Here is a 17,694-nt window from a genome sequence, read left to right on the forward strand (position 1 = left end):
GTTGGAGGATGATTGGAGGTTGATAGGTGGAGATGGAGTGAAGAGCATTTTATTAGGAGAAATAGTATGAACAAAGGTATGGAAAAATGGAGAGCTAGAGGCCAGAAAGCATATTAGGGAAGGATGAAGGAGTACTCGCTGGAACTAAGCTCTGGGAAGGAAAGTAATCCAAAGAGGTAAAGCAGGAAAAATATGGACTGACAAGCTGTCTTTTTTTTTTTTTTTTTAAAGATTTTATTTATTTATTTGAGAGAGAGAATGAGAGACAGAGAGCATGAGAGGGGGGAGGGTCAGAGGGAGAAGCAGACTCCCCGCTGAGCAGGGAGCCGGATGCGGGACTCGATCCCGGGACTCCAGGATCATGACCTGAGCCGAAGGCAGTCGCTTAACCAACTGAGCCACCCAGGCGCCCAAGTTGTCTTTTTAAAATGGAAAAATTGAGCGAAGGAGAAGGGAGTCAGTAGAAATCTCTGCCTTTCACAGATTTGTATAAATTTGCAAGATTTCACCTTGTAAAAACCAGCCATGATTAATTAAATAGGCATTTTGTTGGCTTGGAGAAAAAGTGATACTTGTATTAATTCGGCCCTGGTGGGGTACTGAAGCTAAGAGCAAGGAAGAGCAAGAAGGGACCAGGCTACAGGAGCGGGCACTAATAAAAAGGATTGCAAAAAGAGGTGTGCCTGTCCCCAAATCCCTCCTCCCATCATTTAAGCTGAGATCACCCAGCCCGTAGGCATCAGTCTTATCACAATGAGTTTGTATCATCAGTAAAATATGAATACACCTGGCTAAAAACCCTGGCGTGACAACACCAAATTCATATGCATTAGAATGAATTCATTCAATTTTTTAAAAGCACACCATTCTTGGCACACAGAAGGCACCCAGACGTTTGTTTTATAAAATAACATTGTTCTTTGTTTTAGTGTCTATATTTAGAAGAGGAAATGATTCAAAACTGCATCCTAAAACCTGTATCCTCTATTAGCATTGAGGTTGGGACGCCTTGGGGCCAAGAGGTCTGGTTTTCCCCTTTAAAACATAGGTTTCGGCCCCTCCGTCGAGTCCCTTAGGTCAGTAGGTCCAGCAGGGGTCGCAGTTCAAGTAACCAATCGAGGCTGGGCCATGGGGCGGGGTCACAGCGCTCCGCCCCTCCTCCCAGCCCTCCCTTCTCAACCTACCCAGGTCCGGCCTCCATCGCACCTGCGTGTCCCCCCGCGCCCGCGCTGGTGCAACCTTTCCAGCCGGCGCTAGCGGGGAGGATTTTGGGCTCGCCTCTCGCGAGATCGCCTCCAGTTGCGGCCACCGCCGCTCCTGGCCGCTGAGTGGCGGCGTCTGCGCAGCCGCCATGTTCGGTTGCTATGCTGTGGCCTGGGAGACGGGGTGTGCTTGAGGGAGGAGGAGGAGACGGAGGAGGAGGAGACGGAGGAGGAGGAGGAGGAGGAAGAGGAGGAGGACAAGGAGTGGGTAGATTGAGCTCCTCTTGCACTCGCACACAAACGCTGCCCAGGATTACTCGCCTGCTCACGCCGCGCTGCGCGCTTTTCCGCTCCTCGCGGCCCCCCCACATTGTTCTCTCAGGACTCCTGGGTCCCCAGGGGCTGAATTCGGGGCCTGAGCCGGGGACAGGAGAGACTTGGCTTTGGCGGGAGGGTCGGAGGTTTGGGGCCAGGTTCCCCCGCCCAGGGGCTCCCCTCCCCCACAGCACTTTGGGGGGTGTGGATTATCTCATCCCCGCAGGGAGGTGGGAGAGCGCGCCGGCCGCCCGCCTCCCTCCCGCCTCCCCGGCGGCGCCGGCCCGCGGCAGCCCCGCAGTATGAGGTGGTGCTGGCGGCTCGGGGCCGTGGCGCGGCCGCTGCGGCGGCGGCTGCTGGGGGGGCGTTGAGGGAGCCCCCGGGAGCGGCGCGGCGGACGCGCTTCCCCGCGGCGCGCCCGGGCCTCGAGGCTTTTCTTCTCCAGCCGAGGGGACGCGGCTGTGCTACGAAGGTAAGAGGCTCTGGGGTCCCGGCCGGCCTCTCGGCCCTGCGCGGTGCGCGAGGCTGTTACCTGGGTGTGGGAGGCGAGCCAGGTAGGGCTAGTCGGAGGCACAAGGTTGATTTAAGAGAAGGAGAAAAATGATGCTTGTTCCCCCTCCCCCCGCCCCCCTTTCTTTCCTGGACCTCAGCTCTCGCAGCTCCTGGGGCTTATAGCTGGAATATGTTATGGGTGAGCGAAGGGAGAAGGGATGGAATCGGTGCGGAGATGGAATGTTCCACAGGACCTAAACTCTAGGTACGATTTTAGAATCTTCTGAGTTTTCCATTGTTGGTAGGATTCCTTTTTTTCTTTTTTCTTTTTCTTTTTTTTAATTGGCTCATATGAGTGCTTCTTGCATATGCTGCCTGGGCTGATTGTCCGTCCCATTGAAGTTTTAAGCTGCTTATGATTCTACCGGTATATACTGTAGTTGGGCCAAAAAAAGTTGAGATGTAGCTGAGTAGACGTACCGATGCATTTGCCAGCGTTTCCTTAAAATGGAACAGTTTACAAATGCACAGGTATATGTATCGGTGTTTCTGCGAAATTTGGAATGGGAGGCTTTTATATCTAGGGTTGCCTTATACAGTGACACCGCTATGGACAAGAACGATTTTGTAGTATTTTCAAGCGTTTGTTCCAGGGGAACCTGTATATCTGCAATATACCAACTGCTTTTAAATCAGAGTTGGAGTAATATTGGGTTTATGTGACCAAATCTTGGGTCTGGTTGAAACAGTACAGCTTAACACATGTTTATGGAGGAAAAAAAACCCCCCCAAAACCCAAAAGCCAATATATCCGACTTGTAAAAGAGGATTTAAGTAAAAAGACTATGGAACAGTAAAAGCCCGGATATTTTTTCATCCTGGTTTTCGAACCTTAACATGCCAGAGAGAACAATTATTTTTCATTTTTTTAAGGGAGGAGGAACTGACCTTAAAATAAATGGTTGTTCAGAGTCCAAAGTGTGCTTATTGGAATAGAGCTAGATATATCGGTTAGGTCTTGAATTTGATGAATATAAATTCAACCTATAGATTTTTTTTCAAAAGAGATTTTTCGTAAGCAAAAGTTTGTATAGAACTTCTTTACTGACTCACAATAAGAGTGCAATCTTTTGTGGACCCCACCATTTTTTGTCAGAATAAATTCATGCTCCAGTTACCACAGAAGCTATTTTTATGTCCATTTCTGTGTTTTGTTTTACTTTAATGACACACATATCTTTGTTACCGTTTTTCACTGACATACACACATGGTCCAGTATCATGTTCCTGAGTGGTTTGGTTTAATAAGAAAAACATGGTTTTTTAGGACATGGAATATTTATGATTTAGCTAATCTGTTTTAAACATTTGGCAAGAGATTAAAAAAAAAACACTAGGAGCCATCACTATTTTGTAGTTTTTATTAATAGTGAGTAGGTTAAAGTTTATTAAGTTAGAAAATCACATGTTACTGAAAAGTGGTAATGAAGAGGATGTGACTTTCTTATTGCCTGTTTCCTAACCTGCTTAGCTTTTGGGCTGTGGGTATTGAATTGTCTCAAACTCGTGGTTTTTTCTTATGTTCTGAGTATCTTTTAAAATGTCCCTACTAACTTGGTTACTTTAAATTTGTGACACCCAATTTCTAATTTAAGCTAGGCATAAAACCAGCATTGATTGAACACACTTGCTAAAAATACTTTCTGGGTCAGATGTACTTAGAATGCAGCCTCAGGAAAATTCATTTGACCTATTCTAATGTGACCAGTGTACACTTCATTATTATTGAAGGACTTTAAAAAATTATAGACTCTCACAAATTAGATTTCATCAGTTGAGGCATAGAAGCCTAACTTTTTTAAACGTATACTTTATGTAGGATAGTAATGAAACTTTTTCTTTTTTTCTTTTTCATTTTTAAAAAAAATTATGTGACCCCCTCCCTAGAATATTGTTAATCTCTGATTTGTATATTCAAAATATTTTAGTTTTATCTAATAAAATTAATTAGAGTTGTAAAGTGACAGTATAATATGCAGTGTTATCTCTTTAGCATTTATTTGACTCGTTCTGAACTCTTTAAGGGGGATGGTTTTTCATGTTTTTGAGTAAATTATCTTTAAGGACCAAGTAAGAGAATGCCAGATGAATTTCAAGGAGACATTGAGGGGACCGCCCTTTGGGAGTTAATATGGTCAGTTTTAAGCAACAAGAAAGTTTTAAAAATATTTAGAAGTCTTGTTTGGTGGATGTCTAAACGTGAATGTTAATTCTTTATGTTAGTTTTTAGGAGTGTAAAATTGGTGACCTCATGAGAAATGGCAGGTCTATTTAACTTGATGTGGCGAAACATGAGTTGTTGCTCCTACATAAAATTTAGTGTTGGCAGAAAATCACTGGCTACAAACTGAGTTGAATTTTGTTGTTTTTCTGTGTAATAGCATGCATCTTGTGAAGTTTTTTATGTGCTGTAGTCTAGATTTATTAAATTTGTCAGTTTACTAGATTAAGCTAGTAAAGATTGGTTTAACATTCTGGAAATCCTCTTTATTACTGTTTACCAGGAAAGTATCAGTAAGAGGAAAGTGTTATTTCTTCATTTAATATTCAATTAGTAGTACAGGTGGTGAGAAGGAACGTAATGTAGAAGTACTGTAGAATCTTCTTTATTGGTGCGGAAGTGCAGTATTGAGGGACAGTGTAATTTATTTCTTTTTCTTTGCATGATCAGTCAGTATAGTCATTATTTAAAATTAGATGGGAAATAAGAGGGGAAATTTATTACATTCTCTTCCACTTCACTAGAGGCATTTCCCCCTACCTTCATTCTTCATTTCATTATTCCTAAGTAGCAACACTGGAAGAAAGATGCAAATATTTGAAAAAATTGGTAGGAACAGATTGAAAATTAGGTACTGTGGATTATCTTGAGGGGAAGATATTCATTGGGGTGTTCTTGTGTTTGTATCTTTTAATAAAGATGTTATATAGAGGAATCGAAATAAAAAAAGCATCCAAAGGAAAGTGTTAATTGTTATGTGCCGGACAATGTAAAGGGGCTTTTCATGTTATCCCACATAATCATCAAGTACACTTTGTGAGGTAGGTATTATTTATTCCCTGCTTCCCCCCCCCCCCCAAATGGGGTCAAAGAGAAATTAACTAGTCTAGGATCACACTGTGAATAAGTAGAATTAAAACTAGGTCTGTCTGACTCTGAAGCTTATTCTGTAGATTATGCTGTCCCATTAAACTTTCTACAGTGATGGAAATACTCTTTTTCTGCACTGTCAGGTATGGTAGCCATTAATCATGTGTGGCATGGATCACTTGAATGTGACTATCGTGCCTGAGGAACTGAATTTAAAATTGTATGTAATTTTTTTTTTTTTTAAGATTTTATTTATTTATTTGAAAAGAGAGAAAGGGAGAGCAAGAGCAGGAACACAAGAAGGGGGAGTGGGAGAGGGGAGAGGGAGAAGCAGGCTTCCCGCGGAGCAGGGAGCCCGATGTGGGGCTCAATCCCAGGACCCTGGGATCATGACCTGAGCCGAAGGCAGATACTTAATGACTGAGCCACCCAGGTGCCCCTAATTTTTTTTTTTTAAGGTTTTTATTTTTAAATTTATTTGACAGAGACACAGCAAGAGAGGGAACACAAGCAGGGGGAGTGGAAGAGGGAGAAGCAGGCTTTCCACTGAGCAGAGAGTCCGATGCAGGGCTTGATCCCAGGAGTCTGGGATCATGACCTGAAGCCAAAGGCAGACGCTTAATGACTGAGCCACCCTGGCGCCCCTAAAATTGTATTTAATTTTAACCTGTTTAAATTTAAATAACCAGGTGTTGCTAGTAGCTATAATATTGGGGAGCACAGCTTTAGATCTTGCTGCGTAGAAAATCTGAGTTTTAGTATTGAATCTTCCACAAGTTTAGGCAAATTATTTAGTTCTTGAGCCTCAATTTAATCCATTGTGAAAATGAAGAGGTTGTCACTCTAAGATTATCTCCAGCGTCCCTTCTTGCTCTAGAGTTCTGGGATTCTTATTAAAGTGTACAGTGGTATTTAGTATTCGAAATATTAAAATTTGAAAATATTAAAATACAGTGGTATTTACTATATCTGAAAGATCTGAAAGGGCCCCTCTTCCCAAAATACTCACCCCTTATGTAAATGTTTTTTTTTTTTTTTTAAAGATTTTATTTATTTATTTGAGAGAGAGAGAATGAGAGAGAGCAAGCACAGGAGAGGGGGGAGGGTCAGAGGGAGAAGCAGACTCCCTGCCGAGCAGGGAGCCCGATGCGGGACTCGATCCAGGGACTCCAGGATCATGACCTGAGCCGAAGGCAGTCGCTTAACCAACTGAGCCACCCAGGCGCCCTGTAAATGTTTTTGTTTATTCAGTTTTCTTTTCCAGAAGAGTGTGTTTTTAAAGCACACATAAAGGAAGATGGAATATTCCCCCCGCCCCCATTATTGAACATTGTTTAACCAAAGACAGCACTTTATCTTGAAACAAAGTTTGAATGTTTAAAGACCATATTTCAGCATGCTTCCCATTTAAGAATGTGTCTATTACAATTCCCTGTTACTTATCAAATTAATTTCAAACTTAATCGGCTTGGCCTTGAAGGCTTTCTACCAACTTCATCTCACTAACCTTGTTTCTCATTCTTCCTTTTTTTTTTTTTTTTTAAAGATTTTTTTTTTTTATTTATTTGCGAGGGAGAGAATGAGAGACAGAGAGCATGAGAGGGAGGAGGGTCAGAGGGAGAAGCAGACTCCCTGCCGAGCAGGGAGCCCGATGCGGGACTCGATCCCGGGACTCCAGGATCATGACCTGAGCCGAAGGCAGTCGCTTAACCGACTGAGCCACCCAGGCGCCCTCTCATTCTTCCTTAAAAAGAAAATATTCTTGTTTTTTCCTCTGCCCTTGTTTCCTCAGTTTAAACATTCCTGTCTCTAGTCCCTGTGCTTCCTTAAGTCTTCCTCAAAATTCACCTTTTTATTCTGGAAAATGCTGCTTAATCCAGTTTATAAACATCAGTTTTGAATTCTAGTAATAAGCACCCTGGGGTTAATATATGATTGTTCAAATATAGTTAGTTGAGTACATCCTTCTTAAGTTTTTACATGTTACCTATTCTGTGTCCTTAATAAAAATTTTAAAAAATTTAAAATGGGAGTTCTTTTTTATTGCCACAGGAGTTCAGTTCATTGCTCAGCAATTCTGCTTTAAAGAGTTGTTAATTTAAAGGAATGATACTAAAAATAAATAAATAAATAAAGGAATGATACTGTCACAACATTCACCCTTAATCACCACTCTAATAGATATTTTTGTTTCTTTCCAGGCAGTTGTCCATATTTTTATAAATATACGTTGTATGATGGAGATACAATTTTGAGTTTAACATATTGGAGACATTGTCTAGAAGAAGCATTGCAATGTGGGAAAAAGATGATAGATTTTGGAGTCACGTTGATGTAGTTTGGAATCTGGTCTCAAAAACTTTGGGTGGGACGCCTGGGTGGCTCGGTTGGTTTAGTGTCTGCCTTCGGCTTGGGTCGTGATCCCGGGGTCCTGGGATCGAGCCCCGCATCCGGATCCTTGCTCAGCGGGGAGCCTGCTTCTCTCTCTCCCTCTGCCGTTCCCCCTGCTTGTGCTCTCTCTCTGACAAATAAATAAAATATTAAAAAAAAAACAAAACCAAAACTTTGGGCAAATTATATAACATTAAAGCGTACTTCCTTGTCTATGAAATTAGGATAATAATATTTGACCTTGAATTTTCATGAGGATTAGAATAATAAGTATAAAGTATCTAGTACTCTTTAAATAGAAGAGATGATCAATAAATGGTAACTGATATTATTTTTCTCATTTTTCCATTCCCATCACAATGAATATAATTTAAACAACTGCTTAGCAATTCAGATGATTTATCAATCAGGTGATTGATTTAATCATTTACCTTTTGTTAACCATTGGTTGTTACTAAAGTTTCCACTCTTATAATCTGCAGTGAATATCTCTGTGCTTATAGTTTGTTGCCTCAGTTTAAAATCGTAAGACTAGGATAATGGTCCAGTGGTATTTCTATGCCAGATTTCTGTTTTAAAGAACAATGAGCATTCTTGTTTTGGGGGAAAAATGCTAATTGATTGTAAAATTTTTCCCTGGTTTTAATTTAATTTTAATTTTAATTTAATTTTACCTAAATGGTTTTAATTAATGTATTTAGGAAAGTTTGGTTTATTGGGAAATGATGTAGTGAACATTCATTTATATGTGAATTAAATATTTGAATGTCTGTTATAGGGATCAGTGATATACAGGTGAATAAGACATGATTGTTGTCCTTGAACTCTAATTCTAGGATGGTAACACATGTCAACAAACAATTACAATTCAGAGTGACAGGTGTAATAAGATCTGGGGGAAATGAGACGTGGCATTTGAGCAGTGTCTTGGAAGATGGGTTGGAATTGATCTGGGTCGAGAGAACAGCATGTACAAAACGTCAGAAGTATGGAAGGATGCATGGTGTGTTTGGAGAAATGCAAGTTGTCTTGTATATGTCGGTCTCTGTGGGATGGGTCTTGATGTCTGTGTTCCTGTATGTGGATATTGATTACTTAGAAGATGAAGCCTTTTGAGGGTCCTTGTTTGGACTATGTGTGGAATTACAGTAAGAACTTTGGAACTTCCCAACTGGTGTGTCATGAATGGCTTACCTATGTGCCAGAGAGCAAGGTACCCATCAACCTATTGAACCTGGGCATAATGGGACCCCCAGATGGTTTCTTTTGACCTTAATTAGTCTCGGCTTATCCCAGTGTGCTAAAAAAATATTTTCTTTGGTGCCAAGGTGGGAAAAGGAATGAGAAAAGCACTATTTTAGAGGCTCTTAAGTATTGGAAAGTTTATGGTACCCACTCACCCTTGGCATTCCCACATGTGATAAAAAAAATAACCAATACCAAATCCTAAAATAAACACAAAGGGGGTCAATGCAAAGTCCCTCTTTTAACCTGCCTTTCTTCTCTCCCCCTTCCCCCCAGTAATTACGTCATTGTTTTTTGTGTGTATGTGAAATATCTTTTTGGTGCTGCTGCATTGCTAGTGCCCTGCACAAATGTTTAGTCTGCCTCTTGGGAAATCAGAATTTACATTGGGGAGCAATTGTAAGTATTTAAGTAATGGAGTAAGATTAGATATGAGTTTTGAAAGGTAACTCTTGACTTCTAGATAATGATTTCATTGCAAGGATATAAGGATGTGTAAAGATGAAGTTAGAAATGGCATAGAGAGACCAGTTAGGATGCTCTTGCTGTGGTCCAGGAGAGAGATTATAGCTGGAAATGGGGAAATGAAAATAAGGATGTGGGACTAGCAGTGAAAACTAATTAGGTAGTTTCACTATAACACTATAACTTACATCCATTTGGATATAAAAGAAAGAAGAAGAGAGTTGATGATGATAGTAAGATTTCTTCTTTGGGCAGCTGGAAAGGGAAGGCCCAATAATTTTTATTGAGTACATATAGTGAGCCAGGCATTTTGCTATGCACCAAGGCTGTCATGAGTTCTTATTGAATTTTAAAAATTAATTTATTTTGAAATAATTTCAAGCCTCCAGAAAAGTTGCAAATACAGCACAAAGAGCTCTTGAATCTCCTTCAACCAATTTTTTCCCTTGAATTATTTTAATTAAAAATTTTTTCCTTGAATAATTTTATTAAAATATGTATGTATATTGCATATATATTGTGTGTGTACACAAGATAAGTGTGCAACATCATGTGTGTGACTCACTGTAGTGGGCTCAAGGAGGCCTTTTCTTCCAGATGCCCAAAGAAAGAACTGTAACATTGTCTTTGACCTTTTCTCTCTTTCTGCTATATCTTATTGGATTCTCAAATTTTAGTGAAACTACCTAGTCATCTCATTTCTGGTCTCTCATTTTTATCCCTACTTCCAGCCGTTTCAGAGGAATGTACCATTTTAAATCTCATTAGACTGTTTCTGAACCATTTGAGAGCAAGCTGCACACATGATGCCCATCACTCCTAAATAATCTAGTGTGTCTTTACCAAAACATGGATGGTCTTTTACATAATCACCAAATCAGAAAATCAACACTGATGCAATACTACCTTCAAATCCCCAGATACCATTCAAAATTTTCCAGTTATCCCAACAGTTTCTCTCTTTTTGGTCTAAGATCCAGTTCAGGATCACACCTCACATTTAATTATAATGTCTCTTTGGTCTCCTCAGTTTGAAACAGTTCCTCAATATTTCCTGTCTTTTATGACCTTGACTTGTAAAATGTCCCTTAACTTTGGTTCATCCAATGGTTTGCTCATGTGCAGACTAACTGAGTTGTTGGCAGGAATGCCATAGAAATGATGTGCTGTTCTTAGTGCATCACTATGATGCATACAGTATTGTCCCACCACTGTGATGTTTACCCTGAACACGTTGTTATGTTCATGTCTACTAGGTTTCTGTACTGTAAAGTCATCTTTTTTACTTTTGTAATTGGTAGCTCTTTGTGGGAAGAGCTCTAAGTCTCCAAGTAGTCTTTTCCTCATCAAACCTCCATCCACCAGTCTTTGGGACCACTGATGACTTCTGCCTGATTCAGCCACTACTATGAAGGTTGCCATCTGTATTTACTGGTTGATTTTCTACTGAAAACACATGTCTCCCTTCTTCCCCATGCATTTATATACTCCTTCATTTATTTGTATGTACTCATGGATCTATTCCTATTCAGTGGATTTTATTTTTAACTTTTTTTTTTTTTTGAAATTCAAATTGTCCTAGATTTGGCTAGTGGGACCCCCTTCAGAAGGGCTCCTCAATCTTTTTGTTACGTCCCCATCCTTTGACTCATCTTTACTTTCTGGCATGAGATGTTTCAGACTCATTTTGTACTTTTTCTGTCCCAGCTCTGGAATCATGCATTTTCCCAAGGAATTCTGATTTCTTTTAGTAGAGGCGGTATCTAGAAACCAAGATTTGTATGCTTAATATGTCATTTTGCTGGGGTATAATCACTTCTAGAGTGGACACAGTTAGGAAATATATATATATATATATATATATGTACACATCTGAATCTGTTTCTGTATCTAATTATATGTATTTAAGAAGTTTACACTGATACATCCAATTCCAATCCAGCACCCCAGGGTTCTTTCTAGTCTTCCCCCTTTCTGTATTTGTAAATCCTTTTCCACAGTAAGAAATTGGCTTCTATTATCCTCAGTATCTTTACTTATATGCTCAGTCACCTTGTATCTGCCAGTCTCCCAACTTTAGACTAGTTGTCCCTTGCCTGCCACCTCTGAGGCCTATGGCATGGGGTCCTCTGGGCATGCTAGGAAGGGACAGGAACTTCTCTCATTTAATCTTTTTATTTTTTTCATTTAATCTGGACAAAACCTTGTTAGGTGTTCCCAGTTTTAAAGGAGAACAAAGTGGAAATATAGAAAAGTATGTGACTTCAAGCATGTTACCATTTAAATAGCAGAGCAAATAATTTGAATTCAGATTTGTGTGATGCTAAAGTATTTTTTTTTTCCTCCTATACTTTATATCCTCTGGAATTTAAAGTTTCAGGATTTAGGGTTATATTAGTAGTAGGTGAAGCAGTGGATATGACTGTTACTACTTAGAAAGTGTATAAAGTTAGGAATTGGGTCACTCACAGAGCCCCCAAGCGTTATCATTTAAAGGTTAAGGGCTCTTAGAAATGAGGAAGCCTAAATGGTAGTGAGAGAGGAGTGTGTGGCTGTGTGGTAGAGGGCCATGAAGGAAGGAGTTTCAGGGAGGTATCAAATGCTGAGAGAGAGGGGAACAAAAGTGCTTTGAATTTGGCTATTGGAAAGTTATTGATGACCTTAGCTGATTGGTTTTCAGATGTGTTTAGGCAGGCTACCTGTATCAGAATTAAATGAGATACTGATTAAAAAATACTAATTCCTGGGGCGCCTGGGTGGCTCAGTCTGTTGAGCATCCAGCTCTTGATTTTGGCTCAGGTCATGACCTCAGCATCCTGAGATCAAGCCCCGCATTGGGCTCTGAGCTCAGTGGGGAGTTCTGCTTGAGATTCTTTCTCTCCCTCTGACACCCTGCCCCCCGCCGCCGGCTCTCTCACTCTTCTCTCTCATAAATAAATAAATCTTTAAAAAAAAAAAATCAGTTCCCCAGGTTTCATTTCAGACCTTATAGATTATTTTTTTAAAGATTTTATTTATTTATTTGACAGAGAGAGAAGAGAGTACAAGCGGGGAACAGCAGGGGGAGAGGGAGAAGCAGGCTGCCTGCTGAGCAAGGGAACCCAATGCGGGGTTGGATCCCAGGACCCTGGGATCATGAGCTGAAAGCAGATGCTTAACTGAATGAGCCACCCACGCCCTTCTAGACCTTATAGATTATTAAAAGGCAGGTGAGGAATGGGGAGGTGGCTGCATAGGAAATCTGCTTAAATGCTGCTATGGTTATTCTGAGATCTACTAAAGTTTGAGATTCATTGTCTTAGCAGAAGAGATATAATAGAAGGGTTTAGTGAAAAACTAAATTGAGGAAATTAGACATACAATGAATGTGGACTAGACAACTCCTAGAAATTTGGTCATAAAGGGAAGAGGGAAGATCTCTTGGGTCATGGTGGAATAGGAGACAGAATCGAGAAAAATATCTTTTTTTTAAAGGTTACATACACCTTAACATGGGGATTAAGAGAAAGAAACTGTATAGTGGTTATTTGAACCACTGTGCTTGGCAGTGGGCATCAGACATTGTGCTTGGCAGTGGGGTTACAGAATGAATAAGACATGATCTTTATCTTCAAGGAGATTATACTTCTTTCTTTGGAGGAACTTCAAATCTGTTATACTGCTAGGAATGTATATAGATAAGTCATGGTTAACTATGTTAGTATACAGCTAAAATATGTACAGGTAAGTCCTAATAAGTGTAGCAGAATATATTACAAAACTGAAACTTCTCAAGTATTTAAAAATTTGTTTAAATTTTCTTTTTTAATGGTAATATGGTTATTTGGTTCAAATTTCAAAATAATATAAAAAGGTATGTATTGAGAGTCTCGTTACTACTCCATCCCTGCCTTCTCTGCTCTCTATAGGTAACCACTTTTATTTTTTGTACATTTTACCAGTATTTTTGCAAATAGAAGCAAAATATAAATATAGATCACTATTTCCCCTACTTTCTATGTAGAAGGCAACATATTATATTAATGTTTTATATTACAGCTTTTTCATTTAAAATATATGTTGGCAGTCCTTTGACTTCAATATACAGGGAGCTCTCCCCATTTTTCTTTTTTTATATAATGACATGTTCTCTTGTGTGGATATGCTATTAGGCTAACTGATTCTAATTATTTACTCTTTTTTTTTTTTTTTTAAAGATTTGTTTATTTATTTGTCAGAGAGAGAGAGCACAAGCAGTGAGAGCAGGAGGCAGAGCAGGCAGAGGGAGATGCAGGCTCCTTGCTGAGCAGGAAGCCTGACGTGGGACTCAATCCCAAGACCCTGGAATCATGACCCTAGCTGAAGGCAGACGCTTAACTGACTGAGCCACCCAGGCATCCCTGATTCTAATTATTTAAACTTTTACTCTACTTCAGTTTTTTAGGCCCCTTTACTTGTGCAACTCATTTTCTTTCACCTTTTCTGTATGAATTAGTGCTCCCATGAGGCATTTTGCTTCAGTGATCTGTCTTACTTTCTGTACCTAAAGTCCTCTAATGCCTAGTCAGAGACGCCTTTCAGATTTTGTAGCCAAGCAAAAGACTTCCTTATTGTAGTAGCTTAAATGAAAAATGGAAGGAAAAGAGAAGGGGATGGAACTAATACTTGTTGAACTCTGCTGGGTGTTTTAAAATATAATATCTCATTTAATTCCCTCAGCAACCCTGTAGAATAGATAGTGTTATCCCCTTTCTATAGATGAAGTTGAGGCTCAAAAAGCTGAGTTGTTTAGACTTTCACAGCTAGAAAATGGCAGATTTAGGTTTTGAAAGTAGGTTAATTTGAGTCCAGAATCTATATCTTTTCTGCTGCTGTCCTATTTTCTGTCTCCTATTTTTGAATTCCTGAATTCTAGTCTTATAGCTGGAGCTCTTTGCTATCTGCTATATGCCTTTCATCAAGAACCATGAAATTAGGCATGTTTCCCTATTGTGTTTTTCCTGTTTCCGGGGTAGCACCTGCTTATCTGACCTCTACAGAATAGGCCCTGCTTGCCAGGATCGCTGCCTATTGCTCACTACTATAGCTGTGGATACTGTTTTTTAACTGTCTGTCTAGATTGCCTCTTGTTATTGCTGAGTTTCCCTTTCTCTAATTTTTCTTGCTGCATCCCTGTTACCACTTGATCTTCAGTTTGGCGATATGAAGCTTGGGCAAAACTTCTGAAACTTGGGGGGATGATTTTTTTAAAAAGCTCATCATGTCTTATTTGGACTTTTAAGATTTTATTTATTTATTTATTTGAGAGAGAAAGAGAGAGAGTGCACACCAGAGGGGGGAGGGTCAGAGGGAGAAGCAGACTCCCTGCTGAGCAGGGAGCCCAATGCGGGACTTGATCCCAGGACTCCAGGATCATGACCTGAGCTGAAGGCAGTCGCTTAACCAACTGAGCCACCCAGGCACCCTTATTTGGACTTTTAAAATAAGACTCCTTAAAGTACATTCTGCCATTGGTTTTGCCCTTTTTAATCCTCCTCTGCACTGTAGCCAGAGTGATCTGACATTCACATCCGATCACATTACATACACCCTGCTCAGAATTTTTTTATTGCCTCTCCATTTGCCTGTAAGATAAAATCTAAACTCATGGTCAGCCCCTGTCTGCCTCTCTAAGCCTCACTCCCATATTTCATGGTATTCACAGTGCCTTGCATGTAATAGGTGCTAATTTAATACAGAGTATTCTTGGAGTGAGTAGAATGAATGAATTTTCCAAGGAGATGAAAATTATTTAGGAAATATTTTTAAAGTAATGTTGATGTTCTTTTTCTTCTTGGTTATTTCTTAGTGCATGGAAGTAAAATATTTTTACTAACTCCAAGGATTTCCAAATTGTTTTATTTACCTTGGAATTTAAAATATCTCTATACTTGGTTTATTTACATTTCCAATTTACCTTTTCCAGCCTAATACATACTGTGGTCACTTACTGTGCTTACTATAGAAACTACTATTTCTAGGGTTTTGTGATTTGGAAAAGTTTTTAGATGATTGTGATATTGTAACCCACCTTGCGTGTAGCTATTTTTATGGGTTTTGATCTGTGTTCGCATAATTATTTCCAAAACATTTATTTAGGTCAACAGTTATATGCAATTCTGAGATCCCCAAGGCCCTAAAAAATAAAACTTTTTATAATTAATTTGACAGCCAAACTTGACCTAAACTCATGTGAGGCTACTGATACTTTATGTTCCACTTATATCAGACATTCCTAAGGTACTCTAAGGACATTTTAAATAGCATTATGGTTCATACAGAGTGTTAATCCTAGACCCAGCCACGAATCTTACTTAATACGAGGCATTTTACGGTATCATGTCTCTATAATCCAAATATTCTGAAATTCAGAACTATTTTCAAACCAGTGGTTTCAGATACAGGATTGTAGACCTGAACCAATTTGCACTACCACCAGTTTCCTTCCCTAGCAATGGGTGATAAATGGTACTTTGTTTTATTTTCAATTTCTTTTTAGTGATAATGTAGTTGAACCTTTTTTCATGTGTATTTACTAATTTCATTTCTTGTTGCATACATTCTTCAAGTTTTTTGTTCATTAATCTGCTAGGGTCGTAATGTTTTTTTCTTACCAGTTTACAATATTATAGATGCTAACTGGTTCTGTTAGCACAGTAGCCACTTGTGACATATTCTAAGTATTTTGTATCTAACGTATTAGTAGGAAATGCTGTTGAGTTGAAAACTCATCTCCTTATAGTGTAAGGGAGATGACCATGCTCCTATGCCCAAAGTGGGTTTCCAGTCTTATTTTAAAGGCTGACGTTTTTACCATCGCCAACAAGGCCCAACATGATCTGTGGGTGCTGCTGTCTCTGATCTCATCTTTGACTGCTCTTGTTCACTTTTCTCAAGGTGGCACTGGCCTCTTTGCTATTCCTGGAACACCCCAGATATGCTCACACTTCAGTCTTTTCTCCTTGTTCTTCTCTCTGCGTAGAATACCTTTCTCCCAAGTGTTCCAGGCAAAGTATCCCGATGGCTCACTTTTACTTCAAGTCTGCCCAAAAATGTAATTCTTAGTCATGCTTTTCCTGAATATCCTTTTTAAAATTGCATCCCTATTTCCACATTCCCTGCTCACCACCTTAAATTTTTTTCTTTGCTTATTAGAATGGAAGCTCCATAAAGACAGGGGCTTCTGTCTTGTTTAATATGTCCATATATTTATATTGCTTCTCCTTATCTGGCACATTTTGAGACATTTGGTAGATAATGTTGAACAAGGAAAGGGTTAGAGGAAAATAAGGAGGAACATTTATGTAATTGTCTAACATACAGACAAATGAATTGAGGCTTTTAAAATTTTTTTTCATAGATTTTTATTAATGAAACCAAAATATAGCAGTAATGGTAGACTTTTTGTTGTTGTTGTATTGGTTTACCAATGAGAAGAATGGAATTCTTTTTTATGGGATAACATTTCACTTCAGTGGCATAATCTCTACACCCAACATGGGGCTCGAATTCACAACCCCGAGATCAAGAGTCACATTCTCTACTGACTGAGGCAACCAAGTGCCCCTGTAAAAACCATTCTTCATTCATGGCCCAAAGGCAAATAGTGAACAGATTTGGCCTGTGGGCCATAGTTTGCTGATCCCTGGCCTATGCTACTATTGCCCAAATTAGTGCAAACTCTTCCACATTCTAGTCCCACATATCTTTCCAGGGTTAATTGTTACTATTCTCCTGATGAATTGTCTTCCATCCAACTGTATTATTGGTGTTCCTTGGACATTCTCTGGTTTATGAGGCTTTTAATAATCAGTACTTTGTTTTAATTCTGGTGTAACTAGAATAGTTTGATAAAAGCATAGTAAGTATTTCCAAATTTTTCCTAAAGTCAGTTTTGAATATTTAGAGAGGTAGTACCCTGTGATGATGATAATAATGGCTAACATTTAGTAGGTGCTTTTAAGTGTCAGGCGCTGTGCTAAGGACTTCTTATGTATTATCTCACTTAATGCTCTTAGCAACTCATATGAGGAAACTGAGGCACAGAGTGGTTTAGTAACTATCCAAGGTCATAAAGGTAGTGAGGATTTGAACCTTAAAACAGTCTGATTACTGAGCCCATTTTCTTACTATTCAGAAGTATTATTTCCATGTATGCTAATAGTTTGTATTTTTATAGTTTTGGCCCCTTTGCAGAACCCTCTCTCTTCTTTTAATTTGACTTTATTTGTGAAAGACTGACAATCAGTTACTTCAACAGATACAAGGACTCGTGAGGAAATAAGATAGTATTATGAGCAGATGTAAAGTTAGTGGCTTTCCCACTATTTAGACTTTACCCCACATTAAGAGATACCTTTTATATCATTCTCTTGATAGCTTCTTTTTTTTTTTTTTTAAGATTTTATTTATTCA

The 17,694-nt window shown here is 39.3% G+C and overlaps 1 protein-coding gene across 6 annotated transcripts in view; it reads left to right on the forward strand.

Moving 5' to 3' along the window:
* The first annotated feature begins 1,527 nt into the window (after positions 1-1,527).
* Positions 1,528-17,694, forward strand: part of PTPN4 (protein tyrosine phosphatase non-receptor type 4) — a 223,558-nt gene continuing 207,391 nt past the window's right edge. For 5 of the 6 annotated variants that reach the window (XM_081814594.1, XM_081814592.1, XM_081814597.1 and 2 more), the window contains exon 1: positions 1,528-1,989. The gene's annotated coding sequence lies outside the window, so the exon portion shown is untranslated. Of the gene's footprint in view, positions 1,990-2,167; positions 2,275-17,694 lie in introns of those variants that run through there. The other variant, XM_081814593.1, reaches the window with a different exon arrangement.

Source organism: Leptonychotes weddellii, chromosome 3 (assembly GCF_054177405.1).
Source record: "Leptonychotes weddellii isolate Sample4059 chromosome 3, ASM5417740v2, whole genome shotgun sequence".
Lineage (NCBI taxonomy): Eukaryota > Metazoa > Chordata > Mammalia > Carnivora > Phocidae > Leptonychotes > Leptonychotes weddellii.